General features: G+C 38.7%; 1 long non-coding RNA gene across 1 annotated transcript in view; it reads right to left on the reverse strand.

Moving 5' to 3' along the window:
* Positions 1–3,420: 3,420 nt before the first annotated feature.
* The window catches only part of LOC138158144 (uncharacterized), a 342,218-nt gene continuing 327,746 nt past the window's right edge, over positions 3,421–17,892 (reverse strand). The window contains exons 3-5 of the long non-coding RNA XR_011167566.1: positions 12,826–12,940; positions 5,603–5,754; positions 3,421–3,741 (exon numbers count right to left, since the gene is read on the reverse strand). This is a non-coding gene — a long non-coding RNA (uncharacterized lncRNA). The remainder of the gene's footprint in view (positions 3,742–5,602; positions 5,755–12,825; positions 12,941–17,892) is intronic.

Genomic DNA, 17,892 nt, shown 5'->3' on the forward strand with positions numbered 1-17,892 from the left:
CTTTCTTTCTTTCTTTCTTTCTTTCTTTCTTTCTTTCTTTCTTTCTTCTGTTGTATTCCAAGTCATATTCATAACACTGTGATTTGTTTCTCAGTTATCTGTACTTGATTTTGCATTGTTTTAGGTTTTTCCAATGACTCTTTAAAGGGAAAGGTGGAACCATGTAGATCTGGGAGAAATAGTGCAGCATTTAGAATTAGGCATTTAAAACATTTATTTCAATGGATGAGAACATTAGGTTAGATTCAATAAAGGGATACAAAGTCTTGCATGAGGGCTCAAAAAATAAACTATGCCAATACAAGATGGGAAAGACATGAAATACTATAACTCATCAGAAAAAAAAATTTGGGAGTCTTAGTAAAAGCCCAATATGATTCAGCAGTTAACTTGAGGTTGCAATAAGAGTCAGAGTGTGGAGATGCCATTCTCTGTACATCTCACCATTGTTAGCATGATAACTGGCCTACAGGCCTAGGAAGGTGATATTCCCACTGTAGTCTGTCTTTGCCAGACCATAGCTAGAATATAATGCTCAGTTCTTGGCATCTCGTTTTTAGGACATTAACAAGCTATGGAGCATTAGGATAATGAAAGGCCTTGTGAAGATCACAGACTTAGGCCTGGAGGAGACACCATTAGAGGTCATTTAGTTCAACCCTCTCATTTTCCAGGCCAAAACAATAACAGAGACAAAGAGGACAAGTGGCATGCCCAAGGAAACACAAGCAGTAAGTGAAAGAATCAGGATTCTTAGCACATGTTCTTCGACTCCAAATCCATTTCGCTTTCCCACAGACCACTCTGCTTCCTCTTATGTTTGATCTTTAGGAATGAGTTCAACCGATGACTGATAAAATCTCTTCCAAATCTAAGAATCTATGAAGGAATGTGACGTGAGCATTGATTCTTCCAGTCATTCGATCAACAAACATGTATTGCATGCCTACTGTTTACAGCATTTATATTCCGGGAGCTTCAGGTGGCTGAAGGAAATGTGAATTCACTTTTATCATGTTCTCTAGCTGCTTGCCAAATTTCCATTAAGCTTAGTTGAATAGTAAGAATAGAAGATAAATTAAATGTAAAGTGGTCCATTAAGATAATTCTTGTTCATTTAAGATATGACTTGTATCTAAGAAAACACTTTCCTAATAGTTTGGAGAAGAATAGTTTCTTTCAACACAACAATAGCTTCAGTTGTAAAGATTTCCATTATTTATGCCAACAATTTTCCCTTTATTTCAATCTGCAATTCTTGTTTTATTTATTTTTTCTTACACATACATGGTCAAAGAAAAGCAACTGACCAGTCTCAAGCAGTGAATGACCAATGCCTGTCATTAAATGAAGGGAGTAAAGTGCTATTTTCATTACATGAATATTCATTGAAGTCATTTATTCAAAAAATATTTGTTAAAAAACTTACTATCTGCCAGGTGCTAGAGATAAAGAGTAGACCTGTGATTTCAGTGGCATAGGAAACGGGTGAATAATCTCCCTCTACCAGTGCAAGCTGAAGCTTTCTCAGAGAGGAAGCTAAGTGATAATTGACTTAACTGTGACTTGAGTCCATATCTTCCTGGCTCCCCGGCTGTAATGGGAATGTAAATTTTAAAGATCTTCCCTGCCCCTAGGCTAAAGTGCACCTGGAGCCTGGGGTGGGAGGCTTGTTTTTCAGTAGATACTTTTTGATTGGCCAGTGGGTCAATAAGGTTGTTACATTCTCTGAGCCAGGAGAAGGCTATATAAGCCCTGTTGTGTAGCTTTTGGGGCTCACTTTGAGAAGTGTTCTGTGGTTTGATCTGGTTTCTGGGAAGCCGTTGTCCAGAGCCCCCTGGCTTTGAAAAACCCAGATGTTGATTTGGTATGGATGGAAATATGGATTGGAAAGCTGTCTACTTGATGTGTTTCTGTCTTGATAATTCTGCCTGTATACTTTGAAGTTCAGGGTGCTGACCTTTTTCCCCTGAATGAGGTAAATGATATATGTTTGACTGATTAAAGTAAGCTTGTTAACCCATTTTGAGTTGCTATCCTTTAACAAAGCAGATCTAAGAACCTGTGTTGGCAGCAAACCCTGAGGACGCTTGGGGTGCTTGCCGCTACAAGGGCCAATTCTCCATCCACTCTACAGGCTTTGGAGAGACAAACACAAAGGCCAGAACAACCCCTGCCCCCAAGGAGTTTCTATTCTACTAGGAAGATCAAATGATTTCCCAGTTCCCAGAAGGGGCTGGTTCATGTCTAATGTATAAGTTACTCATAACCTATCAGGGGTGAGGAACCTGCAGCCTCGAAGATACAACCTTCACAGAAGTTTAGATCCAGTCAAAGGGTCCCACTTGAGCTCCTAGGGAGCCACGTGTGGCTTCGAGGCTGCAGGTTACCTAGCCTGAATATTTCATAGACTGGCTTTGATGTATTATTATATTAGTGAGGGTATTTTCTCCATCAGTACAGACCACAATCCCATCTGTGCCCTCTTACCTGGTGGAATTCTTGTCCAGATTTATACAGAACTCTTCCAGAGGGTTTACTTAACACCTTCATCTTAGGATCATATGATCTTTGTGTCCCTAAATCCAAATCCAGAAGGGACTAATCTAATGCCCTCATTTTACAAGTGAGGAAATTGTAGAAATACAGGGTTTAAATGACTTCCAATGTGAGACAGGTAGTGTGTGCAGACCTGGGAGTTCTTATAACTCATCTGAGTTTCCGTTTCAGGTCAGCCTCCTCACTGTATCTACCCTAGTAAGACCATAGGGACTTAGGACAATTTTTGATGGTCTTTTCTTTTTAGCTTTTTTTTGGAGGAGGGAGGGCAGGGCAATTGGGGTAGATGACTTGCCCAAGGTCACACAGATAGTGTTTCAAGTGTCTGAGGCCAAATTTGAACTCAGATCCTCCTGGCTGCAGGGCTGGTGCTCTATTCACTGTGCCACCTAACTGCCCCTTGATGGTCTTTTGAAAGAAGATTATTATTGAGCTCTCCGTAGCGGGTAACAAGGGTGGTGAAGGCCTCAAAATCATGTCATATGAGTACTGGCAGACAGAGCTGAATGTGTCTGGCCCAGAGACTTAGTATGGAATGACAGAGGTCTTCAAGGATTTGAACCACTATCTCATGGAAGAAGAAATGAACTGGTTCTTCTTGGTATCAGAAGAAAGAGTAAGAACCAGTGAATGGAAATTGTAAAGGCACAGTCTTAGTTGGGAGATAAGAACAAAGTTACTAATGATGAGGAAAAAATTAATGCACTCCCTTGAAACTTCTGTAGGTACCAGCACTCACCCCTACATACACACACACACACACACACACACACACACACACACACACAAAGTCTTCAAGAAAAAGCTAGCTGACATTTGTCATACACAAGGTAGAGTTGTTTGTTTATTTGTTTTGTCAAATATGGAGAGGACCAAATGCCTTCAGATTCCCCTCCAACTGTCATATGGTGACCAGTTCCCAGGTAGAATTCATCTGTCCAGTGGCACATCTCACATAAAGACAAAAAGAACCCTAGAGGACTATGTTAAAGACTGGTACTTCTGTATCCTTTATTTCATTATTAATAAGTGATACCTTTTGGTGAGGGGAAGTGAGTTCTCTTTCTCTCTTTTAAAGTTCTCCGTAGCCTGTCTCTTCCCTTCCTTTCCAGCTGTATGTGATCTTACGGCACTTAGAGTTTTCCTCTGGCTACTCTCAAGTCTCAGCTAAAGTCTCACCTCCTGCAAAAAACAAAACAAAACAAAACAGAAACAAAAACAAAACTGAGCAACTTTACCAGGCCTGGAACTTAGTGCCTTCCCTCTGACATTGTCTCCAATTTATCCTGGCCATATCCTGCTTGTACATAGTCATCTTCATGTTGTCTGATCCAATAGACTATTGCCTTTCATTATATCTCTAGCAATTAGCACAGAGCCTGGTACGTTCTGGTGCTCAGTAACTGCTAGTTGACTGACTGAATGATATTTTCAATGTTTGACATGACTAACTCATCTGCTAACTTTCACACTGATTCCCTCTCCTGACTGCTTCTTTGCATGTCCGCCATGCCTGAAATGGCTGCTTCCTGACTTCCTCCTTTTAGCGTCCCTAGCATTTTTGTGTTCAGTTCAGATGCCGCCTTTTATGGGAAGCCTTTCCTGCGCCACCAAGGTGCTTGAGGTTTACCCTCTGCAAATTATATCCTGTGTGTGTATTTGTCTAAACTCCTGCAGTAGAATATAGTTCCTTAAGAGCAGTGTATGTTTCTGTTGTCTTTGTATCTCTAGCTCCTATAGACATGTTCTGAATATAGTAAGCACTTAAATTCTTGCTAGATTGGATAGGTTTCAAATCCGAATGGCCCATTACACATGACATACCGCAAGTGTTGGCCATCATACCCAAATGCATGATGATGTTTTGTTTTAAGGACCTGTTGGGTGGTTCCTGTATGATTCAGCCTATTGGAAGGGGCCAAAGCTGTAGCAGCAAGCTTTGCTTCCTAATATATTCATACACATCTACAGCCATCAATTTCTCTTTTATACAGGTCAACAGAGACCCATAGCTGTTGCTTCACTGTCTCTAACTTCTAGGATGTCCAGATTTAAAAAGAAGACACTCTTGCTGAGCTCCCCATCAGTTTTGCTTGATTATGTTTCAGAAAAGCAAATTCTCATAAGGTGAGCTTTTAAAGAGAACAATTTTCTGCTCCTCTTTACTATATGAGACACTCAGAAATTAATGAAAAAAGCGGTGCCTGTCTGGTTTATAGGCATCAGAGTCTTATTTCTGCATAAATTCTCTCAGGTCAACTCGAAAAACAGTTCAGGGTCAAAATCTCATCTAGTCACCTAGATTAAAAACTAATTTCTCTAAAGTATATCCTATATTGAAGCTTTTTCATGCAAATAAATAGCAAGGGCCTCATCCTCTCCTCCTTTATTAGCTGGGCATGTCATGAATTTGAAGAGAACATTTTGTTCTGTGCTCTAATTACATGCATTATAAGGAAAAATCCATTCCTTGCATACATATCATTAGATGCTGTTTCAAGGCCTGGGATCTCTCAGCGAAGCCGTCACGGCAACTCAACCTAATATTGACAGTTTAATCTTTTTGTTTCATATGAGATTAAAAATTGCCTGATGGCCATTCCCTCATAGCCAGGATGGTGCATCCAATTGGACTTGAGCCGTGTCTAACTGCTATTTCTACCCTGAAGATGGACTCCAACCTACTGAATACACTCAGTAATTATCCTTCCCTCTGAAGGGGGAAGAGAAAATGCCCCATTGATGAAAGGACTCGATGCTGACTTTATATAGATAAAATGTGTGTATATATGTATATATTTATACACACACAATTTGCATGTATATGTGTATAAAAATAGAGAGATAAAACATATATAACATATATAGTACGTATGTATGTGTGTGTGCATATATGTATATGTATGCATAAAGTACTCTTGCTTAGTGATAGGTGACCACACAGATAGCATAAATATTGGTTTACTTTCTATGTGCTCCTACAAAGGAAAGTTTCAGAATCCTTTCCCTTCTGACAAACAGGCATACCAGGGTTGTCACTCACCCAGACTCCCTTTGGAGTTCTAAAGATGGTGGTGTATTTGGCAGTCTTGTTTGCTCGCTGTTCAAACCTACTGGCTGCCTTTGAAATGAAGAGCCTTTTCTTCCCCTTCTCAAAACCCCTTATTGGATCTCAGGGTATGTCAGGCCTTTAAACTAAAAAAGAAAAGAAAATAGCTAGGATGTGGAAACAGGGCAAAACTGTCTCAGCTGAAAATATTTATTGAAATGATAGTGCCCAACCCTTTATCTGTGAGGTAGCAACTCACAAATAAGAAATATAGGAAGGTATAGGGCTGTTGGAATTTAAATCATATAGCAGCTTTCCATCTGAGATGCAACAGTAATTTAAAGCCAGGTTGTTTTGGCAGATTTATTCTTTGGTAAGCAAACAAAAGCCTTTTTTTTTTTTTTTTGGCTAAAGCACCTTCCTTAGAAAAGGGTCTCCTGCCTGGTTAAGAATGCCCAGGGAATTTATGGTGTGGACTTTCCCTCATTCAATCAGCATATGAATTTCGCTCATCCACATATTCATATTGATGGTCAAATTAATATTGATGAGATTCAGCAAATCCTGTTAGAGTCGACTAAAATGCCATGTGCTAGCTTAGGTGGCTGGATGGGGCACTTATCAAGGTATGAATTCTTGGTTACCCCCTGAAATTTTGATGCTCAATTTTTTTTTTTGCATCACATTGCAGAAGTGCTTTCAAAACAGAACTTATATTATATTATGGTCCTGATAAGTTCCTTGGGTATTGTAAGGCACATAATAAAGTTTAATCAAGTTGAATTAAATTGAAATGAGGGATTGGAGGAAGGGCTGGGAATATTGGAGACAGGATCACAGAAGCCCAGAATTTCAGAGTTGGCAGGAATGTAAGTGATCTCCAAATTCTAGTAGCTTTTAGCTTTTGGGTCGGTACAGACCCCTTTGGCAGGCGGGTGAATGGCCGGTTCTTCAGAGTAATGGTTTTAAATGATAAAATAAAATACAGATGATTGCCATTGATACAAATTATACTGAAATACAGCTACCAAACTGTCTTTTTAAAAGTTCATGGGCCTCAGTCAAAGAAGTCTTCAATTTTAATCCAACTCATTTCTAAAAAAATATTCTTTCTGTAGCATAGTTTTTGTTTGAAAGAGGGAGAACCATTACTTCCAGAAGCAACACATTTTTGCGGAGTTCTTATCGTTAGGAAGCTTTTGTTTCTTATCCTTCTATCCATCCATCTATATCTATATCTCTGTATATATGTATATGTAAATACACATATACACATGTATGTATTATATGTGAATATGTACATATATGTACATACATGCACATCTATTAATTAAGTACCTTATGAGAGGCAGCATTGCATAGTGAATGGAAAGCAGACCTCAAAAGCAAGAAGACCTAAGTTCAAGTCCCACTTCTAATATATACTGGCTTCATGACTGTGTCTAAATCATTTTACCTCTTGGGGTTTATGCAAATCTCTAAGATGAGAAATTATAACATTATGAATTATGCAATGCCAACCTGCATTGGTAGGATTTCTTCAACTGACAGTTCCTTACGCCAATGATATCACAGGTCCAACCTCTATTCATATGTCTAGAAATTAAGCTCCTTCAGGGGAGGGGCTGTTAGTGTTTTTTGTCTGTGTCCCCAGCACCTAGTGTTATATCTGTCACATAGTCTGTGCCTAACAAATCTTGATTGATTGATCAGGCCTAAATTGATCAAGATGAAATTTCTATTCAGTAGTCCAAGTTCTATCCTCTGTTATCTCTTTCAAGGAAAGAGTGAAAGTTATATGGAACAATACTATGACTTGCTAGCTGCTCTCAGTTTACCTCCCCTTAAAAATAGAATGGTCTAGTCCAACTGTTCCACAATGGCCATTTTGAAAAATCCAAGCCATTACAAGAAATTGACTCTGAGAGCTGACCCTTGTCATCTAATAAGCTTGATCGTAGTAGTGATGGGAACATTGTGGGGTTTTTTTGTTTGTTTGTTTTTGCCTACTGAATGGCAGTATCTTGATGACCTATGATTTTCTGTTTTGTGACATCTCTCCATCAACCAAAATGAAGCCAACCTTTTGATAACATATCATCTTAGGGAATTATCTGATATTCAGAGAGGTCCAGTGATCTTTCTGTGGTTGTGTAGCCTGAAAGAAACAGAGGTCATTTGGGATTTCCTGGCTTCAAGTCTAGCATACTAGCCTTAATGCTTTGCTGCCTATTTAGCTTAACTAGTCTGATTTTTTTCAAATTATTCAAGCACTTCAATTGCTTTCATGGAGAAGAAATGTGAGTCTACCGTATACTCTTTTTTTTTGAGGGGGGAAGGCAAGGCAATTGAGATTAAGTGACTTGTCCAATGTCACACAGTGTCGACCATATTCTTTTGTCAGCTAATATGATATGCCTCATAGGAAATAATAATTTTAAAATCAGTTCTATCTTCTCATATTTTGCCAGGTTTCCATGCTGATTTGAGGTCATATCCCCTAGTAGTCAAACATAGAGTGTTTCTAATGAAAAAAATTGCGGGGTTTCTATTTTCTATATAATATGCAATGGTCTTAAAAACCAGTCACTCTGAAGAATTCATTATAATCTGAGAAACCATTGGGGGGAAAAATCATCTCCCACCATATATTTTCATCCTACTGGAGTTAGGAGTGGTTGTTACAGAAGCTAGAATGGTCTGTCAAATTCAGTCCCAAAATTATGGCCCTTGAGTAAATGAATTGTGATTGGATAACTATTAGTGGGGACATTGTCTCAGGAAAGGACATCTTGATCATTTCCAAGCAAATTGAAGACACCTTCCAAACCTTGGTGAGCTGAAACAGCTTTCATTTTAAAAGTGTGGGTAACAGTGGAGAGTGATGAGATTAAGGAAGGGGGAATCAGTAGCTTAGTGTTTTAATTTTAAATTCCCCTTAGAGGAAGCAAACATTTTTTTTTTTGTTATGACAGTTATAAAGAGGCCAAACCATTTAAGTACAGCAAGTACTTACAAGATATCAAGTGAAAGGGAATGTTTATAACTCTGGGACTGTGTAATTTATGCAAAATGATTGCTAGTTGCCCATGAAAAGTTGCTACTTTGAGAATTTTATACTTAATAAATCAGGCAAATTGTTCTCGATATACTATATATATATATCTTGAACTGAAGCATATTGTACTTGTTTCCTTTGATGATGCTATTCATTTGACAAATTCGAGGACAGAAGATTGTTAAGTGGCAGGTTCTAAACTGTATAATAATAACTGTGACCGATTGCATCTCTCCAGAAAGGTAATTAACTAGGAGGCTGAGTCAACGATAGCTTTCCAACTTCTAGTTTATTTTTATAGACATTTGGCAATGATGAATTGAACAATCAGGTGCTAATGTAAACTGATGTAACTTCGCATACAGCGTGGGTAATTATAGCGCCGGTTACAAGTGTTTCAACAACACATGTGAAATTGATAGTCAAGAAAAGGATTCATTCACATAAAAAGGGGTCTGGATAATGCAGTTGGGCTGATAACTGCTGCTCGGAGGGATGTAGGTCAGCCTAAACTATCACACCGTTTTTCTGCCCTAAGACTCAATAACGAGAATCCATTGGCTTTGTAGGTCTCATTTGTCCTTCATTTGTACCCAGCATTCTTTCTGCAGTCCCCTCATATCGTGTCACTTCTGGGCTAACCCATTTTCTTCCTAGCCTAGTCCATTAGACTGTAAGTCTTTTGGGAGCAGGAACTGTCATTGACTTTCTTTGAATTCCCAGCCCTTAACACTTTGCCCAGTACACATTAGGCACTTAAGTGATGCTTTTTGATAAACTGATCTGGGAATTTCAGAAGCCCATTTCTTTAACTTTATTTTTGCCTTTATCTCCAGTAGTCAAGGCTTAAGAGAGAGTTTTAAAAATTAGATCAAACAGCCTTTTCCATCAACCCTGACTATGTCTTTTCTTCTTCACTTGATATCTTGGAATTGGTGGAGAAGAATGGTGGAGAGACTTTTTCATCACTTATCCCCAAACTAACTGTGCAATATTTTACTAGGACTCAGGAGTGGGGACCCTGTGACTTCAAGGTCACATGTGGCCTTCTAGGTCCTTGGGTGTGACATTTTGAGTCCAAATTTTATGGAACAAATCCTTTTATGAAGGGGATTTTTTCTGTGAAGTTTGGATTCAGTCAAAGGGGAATACTTGAGGACCTAGAGGGCCACATGGGGCCTTGATGCTTAGAGGTTCCCCACCCCTGTGACTGGTTGGTAGAGTGGAGAGAATGTTGGGTCTGAAGTCAGGAAGACCAACTTCAAATCAAATTCAGCCTCAGACGCTTACTAGTTATGTGATCATGGGCAAGTTGCTTAACCTCAATCTGCCTCAGTTTCCCCAACTGAAAATTAGGAATAATAAAAAGCAGGTACTTGTAAGGTGCTTAGCACAATGTTTGGCACATTTTGCTGTTGAGTCATTTCAGACTGATGTTTTCTTGGCAAAGATACTGGAGTGGTTTGCCATTTCCTTCTCCAGCTCATTTAATAGATGAGCAATTGAAGCAAACAGGATATGAGACCAGATCTGAAGTCATGAAGATGAGTCTTCCTGATTCTAAGCCCAGTGCTCTCTCCATCATGCCACCTTGATACCCCTGCCACACCAGATATTTAATAAATACTTGTTTGCTTCCTTCGATATTTCTCCAATGCAGTCTCTCCACCTCAGCTTGTATACTTTCCGCTTTCATACACTATCCTGATTCTCACCTTTGGCCTGGCCCCTGCTCTGAATGCCCAGTCATTTAACTCAAACCCAATGCTTTCTCCCAAGTCCCACCTCTTCCATGAAATTGTACCTAACTGCTCCAGCCTCTCCTTTCAGAAGAGTATATACATTCATTCACACACACACATACATACGCACACACACACATAGGTGTGCATATGTATGTGTGTGCATGCATACGTGTACAAATTAATGCCCTTTAAAAGAAACTGTAGCCAGAACTGATGTGGACACAACAGTTAAAAAACAAAAATGTGTGACAATGAAGCTCGATCCTCAAAATACTCAACAAAAATTAGCACTTGGTTATATTCTCTGATTCTTTACTAAGAATGTTCTCCCCAACCACAGCAGGAACTTCTGGAGATTTGGGACTGTTTTCTATTTCCTTTGTATCAGATTCGGGACTGTTTTCTATTTCCTTTGTATCAGACAGCACTTGACATGGGGTGAAGTACCACCACATGCACTCAGTAAATGTGATGGAGGGTTTTGCTTGTTGCTAAGGGAGGATAGAAGATAAAGGGCTGGGTTGAAGGCAGTTACCTAGCTCAGGGGATAGAGCTCTGGGCCTGTAGGCAGGAAGACTCGATTTCAGATCCAGCCTCATACACTTGCTATCTGAGCAAATCATTTCACTTCTGTTTGTCTTAGTTTCCTCATCTGTAAAATGGGGATGATGAGAATAATAGCACCTACCTCCCAAGTTGTGGGGCTGAAAGGAGATGATAATTGTAGAATGCTTAGCATATCATGCCTGGCATATAGTAAGTGCTATATAAAGGTTAGCTCTTTTTGTGAACAGTTTTTGCAGGATTTGCAGGATGAAGAAGATGGCCCTTCCAGACCTTGCTTCCCCTCTCCCAATAATTAATCACTGGAGTTAACTAAAGGTTCACATCAACAAGCATTTCTTAAACACCTACCGTGTTCCAGGGCCTGTGTTGGGTCCCGGGGATATAGAGACTGAACAACAAAATAGTTTCTGACCTCAAGGAGCTTCTATTTAAGTATATATGAAATAAAGCAGTCATTTCAAGAGGGAAGGAAGGAATGCTAATAACTTGGGGCTTGGCCTAGAGCTCCTTTAAGAGATGAAATCAGAAGAGTTCTTTAAAGGAAAGAGAAGATTCTGAGGTGGAGGTGAAGAGGGAAAGCATTCTGGTTGTTAAAAATATCTTTTTCTCCACAATTACAAGGATAATTATACCATTGAATTCATGCAGAACAGATTGTTGTTCAGTCATTTTCAGTCATGTCTGACTCTTCATGACCACATTTGGGGTTTTCTTGGCAGAGATACTGGAGTGGTTTGCCATTTCCTTCTCCAGATTATTTTACAGATGAGGAAACTGAGGCAAACAGGACTAAGTGATTTGCCCAGGGTCATACGGTTAGTGTGTGAGGCCAGATGTGAATGGAGGAAAGAGTTTTCCTGACTCTAGAACCCTATTCACTGAGCCACCTAGCTGCCTCCACAAGACAGATACAAGGAGAGAAACACAGCCAATTCAACTCATTAATCAAAGACCTTTCTTACTCCTTCCAACATAGCTAATCAGAACATACCTCAATCTTCTTAGCCCATGTGATATTTTTTCCAAGTTCTTCTCCCAGACATTCATTAGAGGATTCACCCCATAGGCTGAAGACCTCCCTTTAGTTCTTATGTATAGAATATAAACCCATAAATGAACAAACGAGGTTTGATAAAGCACTACATTATAGGATGAATGCAATAAATGCACAGAAAGGTAGAGAAGAGAGAGGCTAATGGGCTGAAATTGTCAGAGAAAGCTAGATACATAAAGTGGCATATGAGCTGGTGTTTGAAGAATGAATGTGGAATTATAGGAAATAGGGTTTTAGAAGTGGGGTAACAGCATGAACAAAAGCACAGAGGAGGGCGTATGTTTGGTAGAGGAAAGAGATTGAAAGATGAAGGGCCTGATTGGAGTGGAAGCTTCATGGTGGAGAGTATTGGGAGATCACAGTATATAGATGGGGTGTAGTTAGATTTTGGAGGCTTTGAGAGTCAAGAATAAATGAGTTTGGACAGGAAGTAATATGTAAAAAGGAACTATCATTAGTACTTGGGTAATGCAATGAAAACTGATTAAGAAAAAAAGATTCAAGTAGAAGTAGATTGGGATGGGTGAGATCCGAGAGAGACTAGAGGCAGAAATATTAGAGAGGAAGCATTAGTAGCCTTCCAGGCAGGAGATTATGAAATATGGCCTCATATGTTAGCAGTAGATGCAGAGATGGAGGGATAGTTCCGAAACACCGCAAAAGATGAATTGAGAAGATTTAAAAGAAGAGTTTAGCCAAATGATAGCAAGAAAATTGCATTTTACAATTGAGATTCCATGATAGCCCTTGTAAATATTTGAATAGGATAATAACAACAATAATAATGCCTTACCTGCCCTTGAACTTTTCAAAGCATTTTCAAATTTATGATCTCACTGAAGTCGATGTAAGTCTCAGGGCTTAGGTGTAGGATAGAAAATCCATGAAGATTTTTTTTCTTTGAAATACTAGACCATCAAATAATAGAATATATCACATTAATTTGGGTATAATAAATAGAAAACCATGTGCCCCATAAATAATTACATAATGGTATTCCTATTAATATGGTACTTTATAAAAACACATTATAAATACATACATTTTGCATATATTAGTGATCATTATTTTTAATTAATATTTTGGTTTTTTCCAATTCCATGTTAAAATAATTTTATATTTGCTTTTAAGTTTTAAGTTCCAAATTCTATCCCTCCCCTCCTCTTTGAGAAAACAAGCAATCCAATATAGGTTATATACATGCAATCACATAAAACATTTCCATTTTAAAGAGATTATTAATTATTTTTAGTCTCATTATGTTGACCTTCAATGAGACGCCATCTAGACTATTGTGCCTAGTTTGGAGCCCAACATTTAGAGAGCTTTCAGTTGAGGTCACCCCAAATGGTGAAAGGAGTAGAGATTATGCCAGGCAGCATCTTTTGAAACAACAACATACCACAGTGGAACGTGCACAGGATTCTGGGAAAGAGGACCTTGATTCAAGTTCCATTGAATTCAAGTTCAAGTTCCATTGCTGAGTGCCTTTGTGACTTTGGCAAGTCATTTAACTTCTTGGAACGTCCGTTTCATCAGGGAAAAGAGAGTCAAACTAGGAGGTGTTTAAGGTCCATTCCAGGACTAAATTTATCATCTCATGGGCTAGACAGTTTTATTCTGGAGAAAAGATGGCTTGAGGAGTACAAGCTTTCTGACTTCTACTATTTGGAGGGTTGTCATCTAAAAAGATTAAACTATTTTGCATAACCCAGGAGGACAGAACTGGGAACAATGAAGGGCCAGATTTCACTTTAATTCAAGAGAATTTTTTTTCTTTAACAATCTAAGCTGAAAATGGGAGTCTGTGGCTAAAATACTGTATGTACTTTGAGGCAGTGAGACCTTGAAATCCAATTCTCCCTCAAACATTTAGTAATTGTGTGACCCTGGATAAGTCATTTAAATTCTCTGAGACTCAGTTTCATCATCCATAAAATGGAAATAATAATAGCACTTTTTTCTAGGGCTTTTGTGAGAATCAAATGAAACAACGTGTGTAACATACTTCACAAACCTTTAAGTGTTACGTAAATGTCAATTGTTCTTATTGCTTTGTTGTTCTTGTTTGATGTTAATTTTGTTGTTATAACTTTCCAAAATGTATATGAACTGTTTGGGGAGATCATGTATTTGCAGATCTAAGATGTCTTCAATTGTGGGTTGAATTTAGGTATGCTTTAGAAGACCTTGGAACATTACATAGCCATGTTCCCTTCTGCTTTTCAGAACTTTCTTCTACTTTTTCAAGGTTCCTCAAAGTCTGTTGTTTTCTTTGGTTTTGTGACTGACCTCTTCCACATTTCATTTGAGTGCAAGAATGAAAGCCAAAAATACTAGTGCATGTGTGTGTGTGCATGCACTCATGCACTTGGTTTGGGGATAGACCTGAATGTTAAAAAAACAAATGGACTCCCAGGACTAAAAGGCATAAAGGGATAACAATTGGGGAGGCCAGGTAGCACAGAGAGTAAGAGCACCGTCTCCAGTGTTGGGATGACCTGGGGATCAAATCCTGGGCTCAGACACTTAGCACCACACCCAGAAATAACTGGCCGTGTAACCTTGAGCAAGTTACTTAACTCCGATTGCTTAAAAAAAAGGGGGGGATAACAATTACTTGTAGCAACCAAAAAAACAATGGAAGAGAAAGGAGGGAATATGAGAAATCTGAGAATTACATTGGAGGAGTTGCGAGAAAAATGTGATCTGAGAGCTATATCTAAGGTAACAGGCCCTTCATGGATCCCCAAGGGATCATCATTGGTGGACCACTCACATGGCCCCAGTTCTAGGGAACAATAGAAACTAGAACCCATGGATCCTTGGATTCATTATGGCTAGAACTTTCATTCAAAGGTCCTTTCCTTTTTCATTAGTGCCTTTTAGAACTATACACTAAATTCTCATCTCCTGAAACTTATTCAATGCAAACATTCCAGAGTGTCTATCAACTGTGTTTTCAGGAGCAAACACTCTCCATGATTTATCTACACCAGCCCTTGTGGTATCTGCTAACTGATGGCCAGAGCTGCTGAGTTAAAGATGGCTCCAGGTGATAATGCTGGGTTGTACAATCACTTAGGGACAATGAAATTCCATTACACAGAACAGACAAAGGCAAATAAATTCAGGCTGACTGCCTGATTTTTATTTAAAAGTGGCCAAGAAACAGGTCTGACCCGCTCAGTCTAACACAGGGGGCTGGTTCAGGTGGAGAAGTTTCCTTTCATAATGACTGGCCAAGGCTTCCCAGTTCCCCAACAGGAGAACACATTGATGGCTGTGTCATCATCATTCACTTCAGGGCCATGTTGTCCCCAGGAATTGCATTTGGGCCAGCATCACAAATACGAAGTAGAGCAGCTTAGCTTGTGGGTGTCGCGTGTGTGTGGGCATGTGCGTGTGTGCATATGTGTATGTTGTTATTTTTTTTAATGAATCAGTTTCCTGGTCTGATGGTTCTATTATGCAATTTATAATAAATAAACTTTATTTATATATAAGTTTATATATATACATATATATATACGTGTGTATACACACACACACACACACACACACACACACACATATATATATATATATATATATATATAAACTTAAGAGGAAAAAAGAGAGCACAGTTCCTGGTAAAGGAAAATGTCACTAATTTCTGCATAGATTCAGTAGGAAAAGAAGTAAAATCCTCCCAAGGGTCCCTGCAGATTACAGTTTAGTAGCCACCCGTGATAGATGGAAGTGAATGACTTTATGGAAATCTTTTGGAAAGGTTTCTTGAGTTAGAATTTATATCTCTAAAATTTGTTTCAACATTTTTATTATATTTCATTTTATTTTTTTTCTCTCATAAAAGCTAGATAGGGAGACTTTCTGAGCTGCTGGTGGTGGATCACACTGATCCCTACTGAAGTAAAAATTATTAAGAGTCTTTTCTTCATACTCCCTAGCCCCAAGTAATCTGAAAACAAAGATGCATGAGCAATTCAACTCTGAAGTGGAAATTCTTGCCAGAGAACAGGTTATATTCATTCCATCATGAGTTCTTGATTTTTTTCTCCTAGTAATATGCTTTCAAGGTAAAAATTATTAGCAGGTCATCTTGGGTTTACATGTGCCCTTCTGGCTCACAGTCACCTCCAATTAGTCAATCAACAAGAATTTCTTAAGTTTACTATAAGTGAGGCATTGTACTGAACTCTGGAGATGTGAAAAAAAAAGGTAAAAAACAAAACTATCCCTGCCTTCAAGGAACTTACAATCTAATGGGAGACACCACATGTATATATCCATGTCTATCCAAGAGACACAAAAAATAGATTCAAGATGACCTTAGGGGAGAAAAGCCTAACACTTAGGGTGAGGTGGGGAAGGGAGGAAAGGCCTTCTCTGAAAGGTGGGCTCTGATGTGCTACTTCCAGGCTCCAGAAAGAAGAAAGGTTATATAAGCTCTTGGCCCCAAGTTCTTGGTTTCCCACTCCCTCCTCCACTTTATTGTATATGTACTTGTATTTATCTTGTATTGTACCTTTCTTCTCTCTATATATCTGCATTTGTTTTTTCTTTTTAATTTATTTATTCCTAGTTTTCAACATTCAGTTCCACAAGCTTCTGAATTTTAAATTTTCTTAAAATTTCTTTAAAAATTTTAAATTTTCTCCACCCCACTTCCCAAGAAGGTATGCAATCTGATATTAACTCTACATATACATCTATACTAAACATTTTCACATTAGTCATGTGGTAAAGAAGAATTAGAACCAAGGGGATGAACCACGAGAAAAAAGAAACAAAACAAAACAAACGAGAGAGAAAATAGTATGCTTTTACCTGCATTCAGACTCCAAAGTTCTTTCTTTGGATATGAATAGAATTTTCTATCATGAGCTTTTTGGAGTTGTTTTAGAACCCTGCATTGCTCAGAAGAGCTAAGCCTATCTAAGTTAGTCATTGCACAATGTGACCGTAACTGTGTACAATGTTCTCCTGGTTCTGCTCACCTCACTCAGCATCAGTTCATGTAAATCTTTCCAGGCTTTCTTGAAGTTTACCCACTCATCATTTCTTATACCACAAAAGTATTCCACTACATTCATATGCCACAGCTTGTTCAGCCATTCCCCAATTGATTCAGCAAATCCCCTCGATTTCCAATTCTTTGCCACCACAAAAGAGCTGCTATAAATATTTGTATACATATGGGTCTTTTTCCCATTTTTATGATCTCTTTGGGATACAGCCCTAGAACTGGTATTGCTGGATCAAGGGGTATGCACATTTTTATAGCCCTTTGACCAGAGTTCCCAATCGCTCTCCAGAATGGCTGGATCAGTTCACAACTGCCCCAACAATGCATTAGTGTTCCAACTTTCCCAATCTTCTCTAGCATTTATCATTTTCCTGTTTTGTCATGTTAGCCAGTCTGACAGGTGTGATATGATACCTCAGAGTTGTTTTGATTTGTGTTTCTCTAATAAATAGTGATTTAGAGGATTTTTTTCATATGATGCATCTGTATTTCATTTGCATTTTGACTCTCCCATTAGAATGCAGTCTCCTTTATAACAGGGACTCCTTTTGTATTTCTGTCTTTCTTTACATCTCTACCTTATCTCAGTTTCTGGCATTTAGCACTCACATCATGAATTCTTACTGATTGATTTTATATGATTCCTTTATTTTATACTTTTACACATGGCTGTATTTCAAAAAAATTGATTTCCTTCAGGCTTCCCATTTTGGTGTCACCCTCATTGGTTCTCTTACACCCACCCAGCAAGTCATCCTCACAATTAAAGGAAGGAGGGAGGGAGGGAAGGAAGGAAGGAAGGAAGGAAGGAAGGAAGGAAGGAAGGAAGGA

The sequence above is a fragment of the Petaurus breviceps genome, unplaced genomic scaffold (assembly GCF_028583685.1).
Source record: "Petaurus breviceps papuanus isolate PSGF00001 unplaced genomic scaffold, PetGlider_PUasm1.0 174, whole genome shotgun sequence".
In the NCBI taxonomy this organism is placed as follows: Eukaryota; Metazoa; Chordata; class Mammalia; order Diprotodontia; family Petauridae; genus Petaurus; species Petaurus breviceps.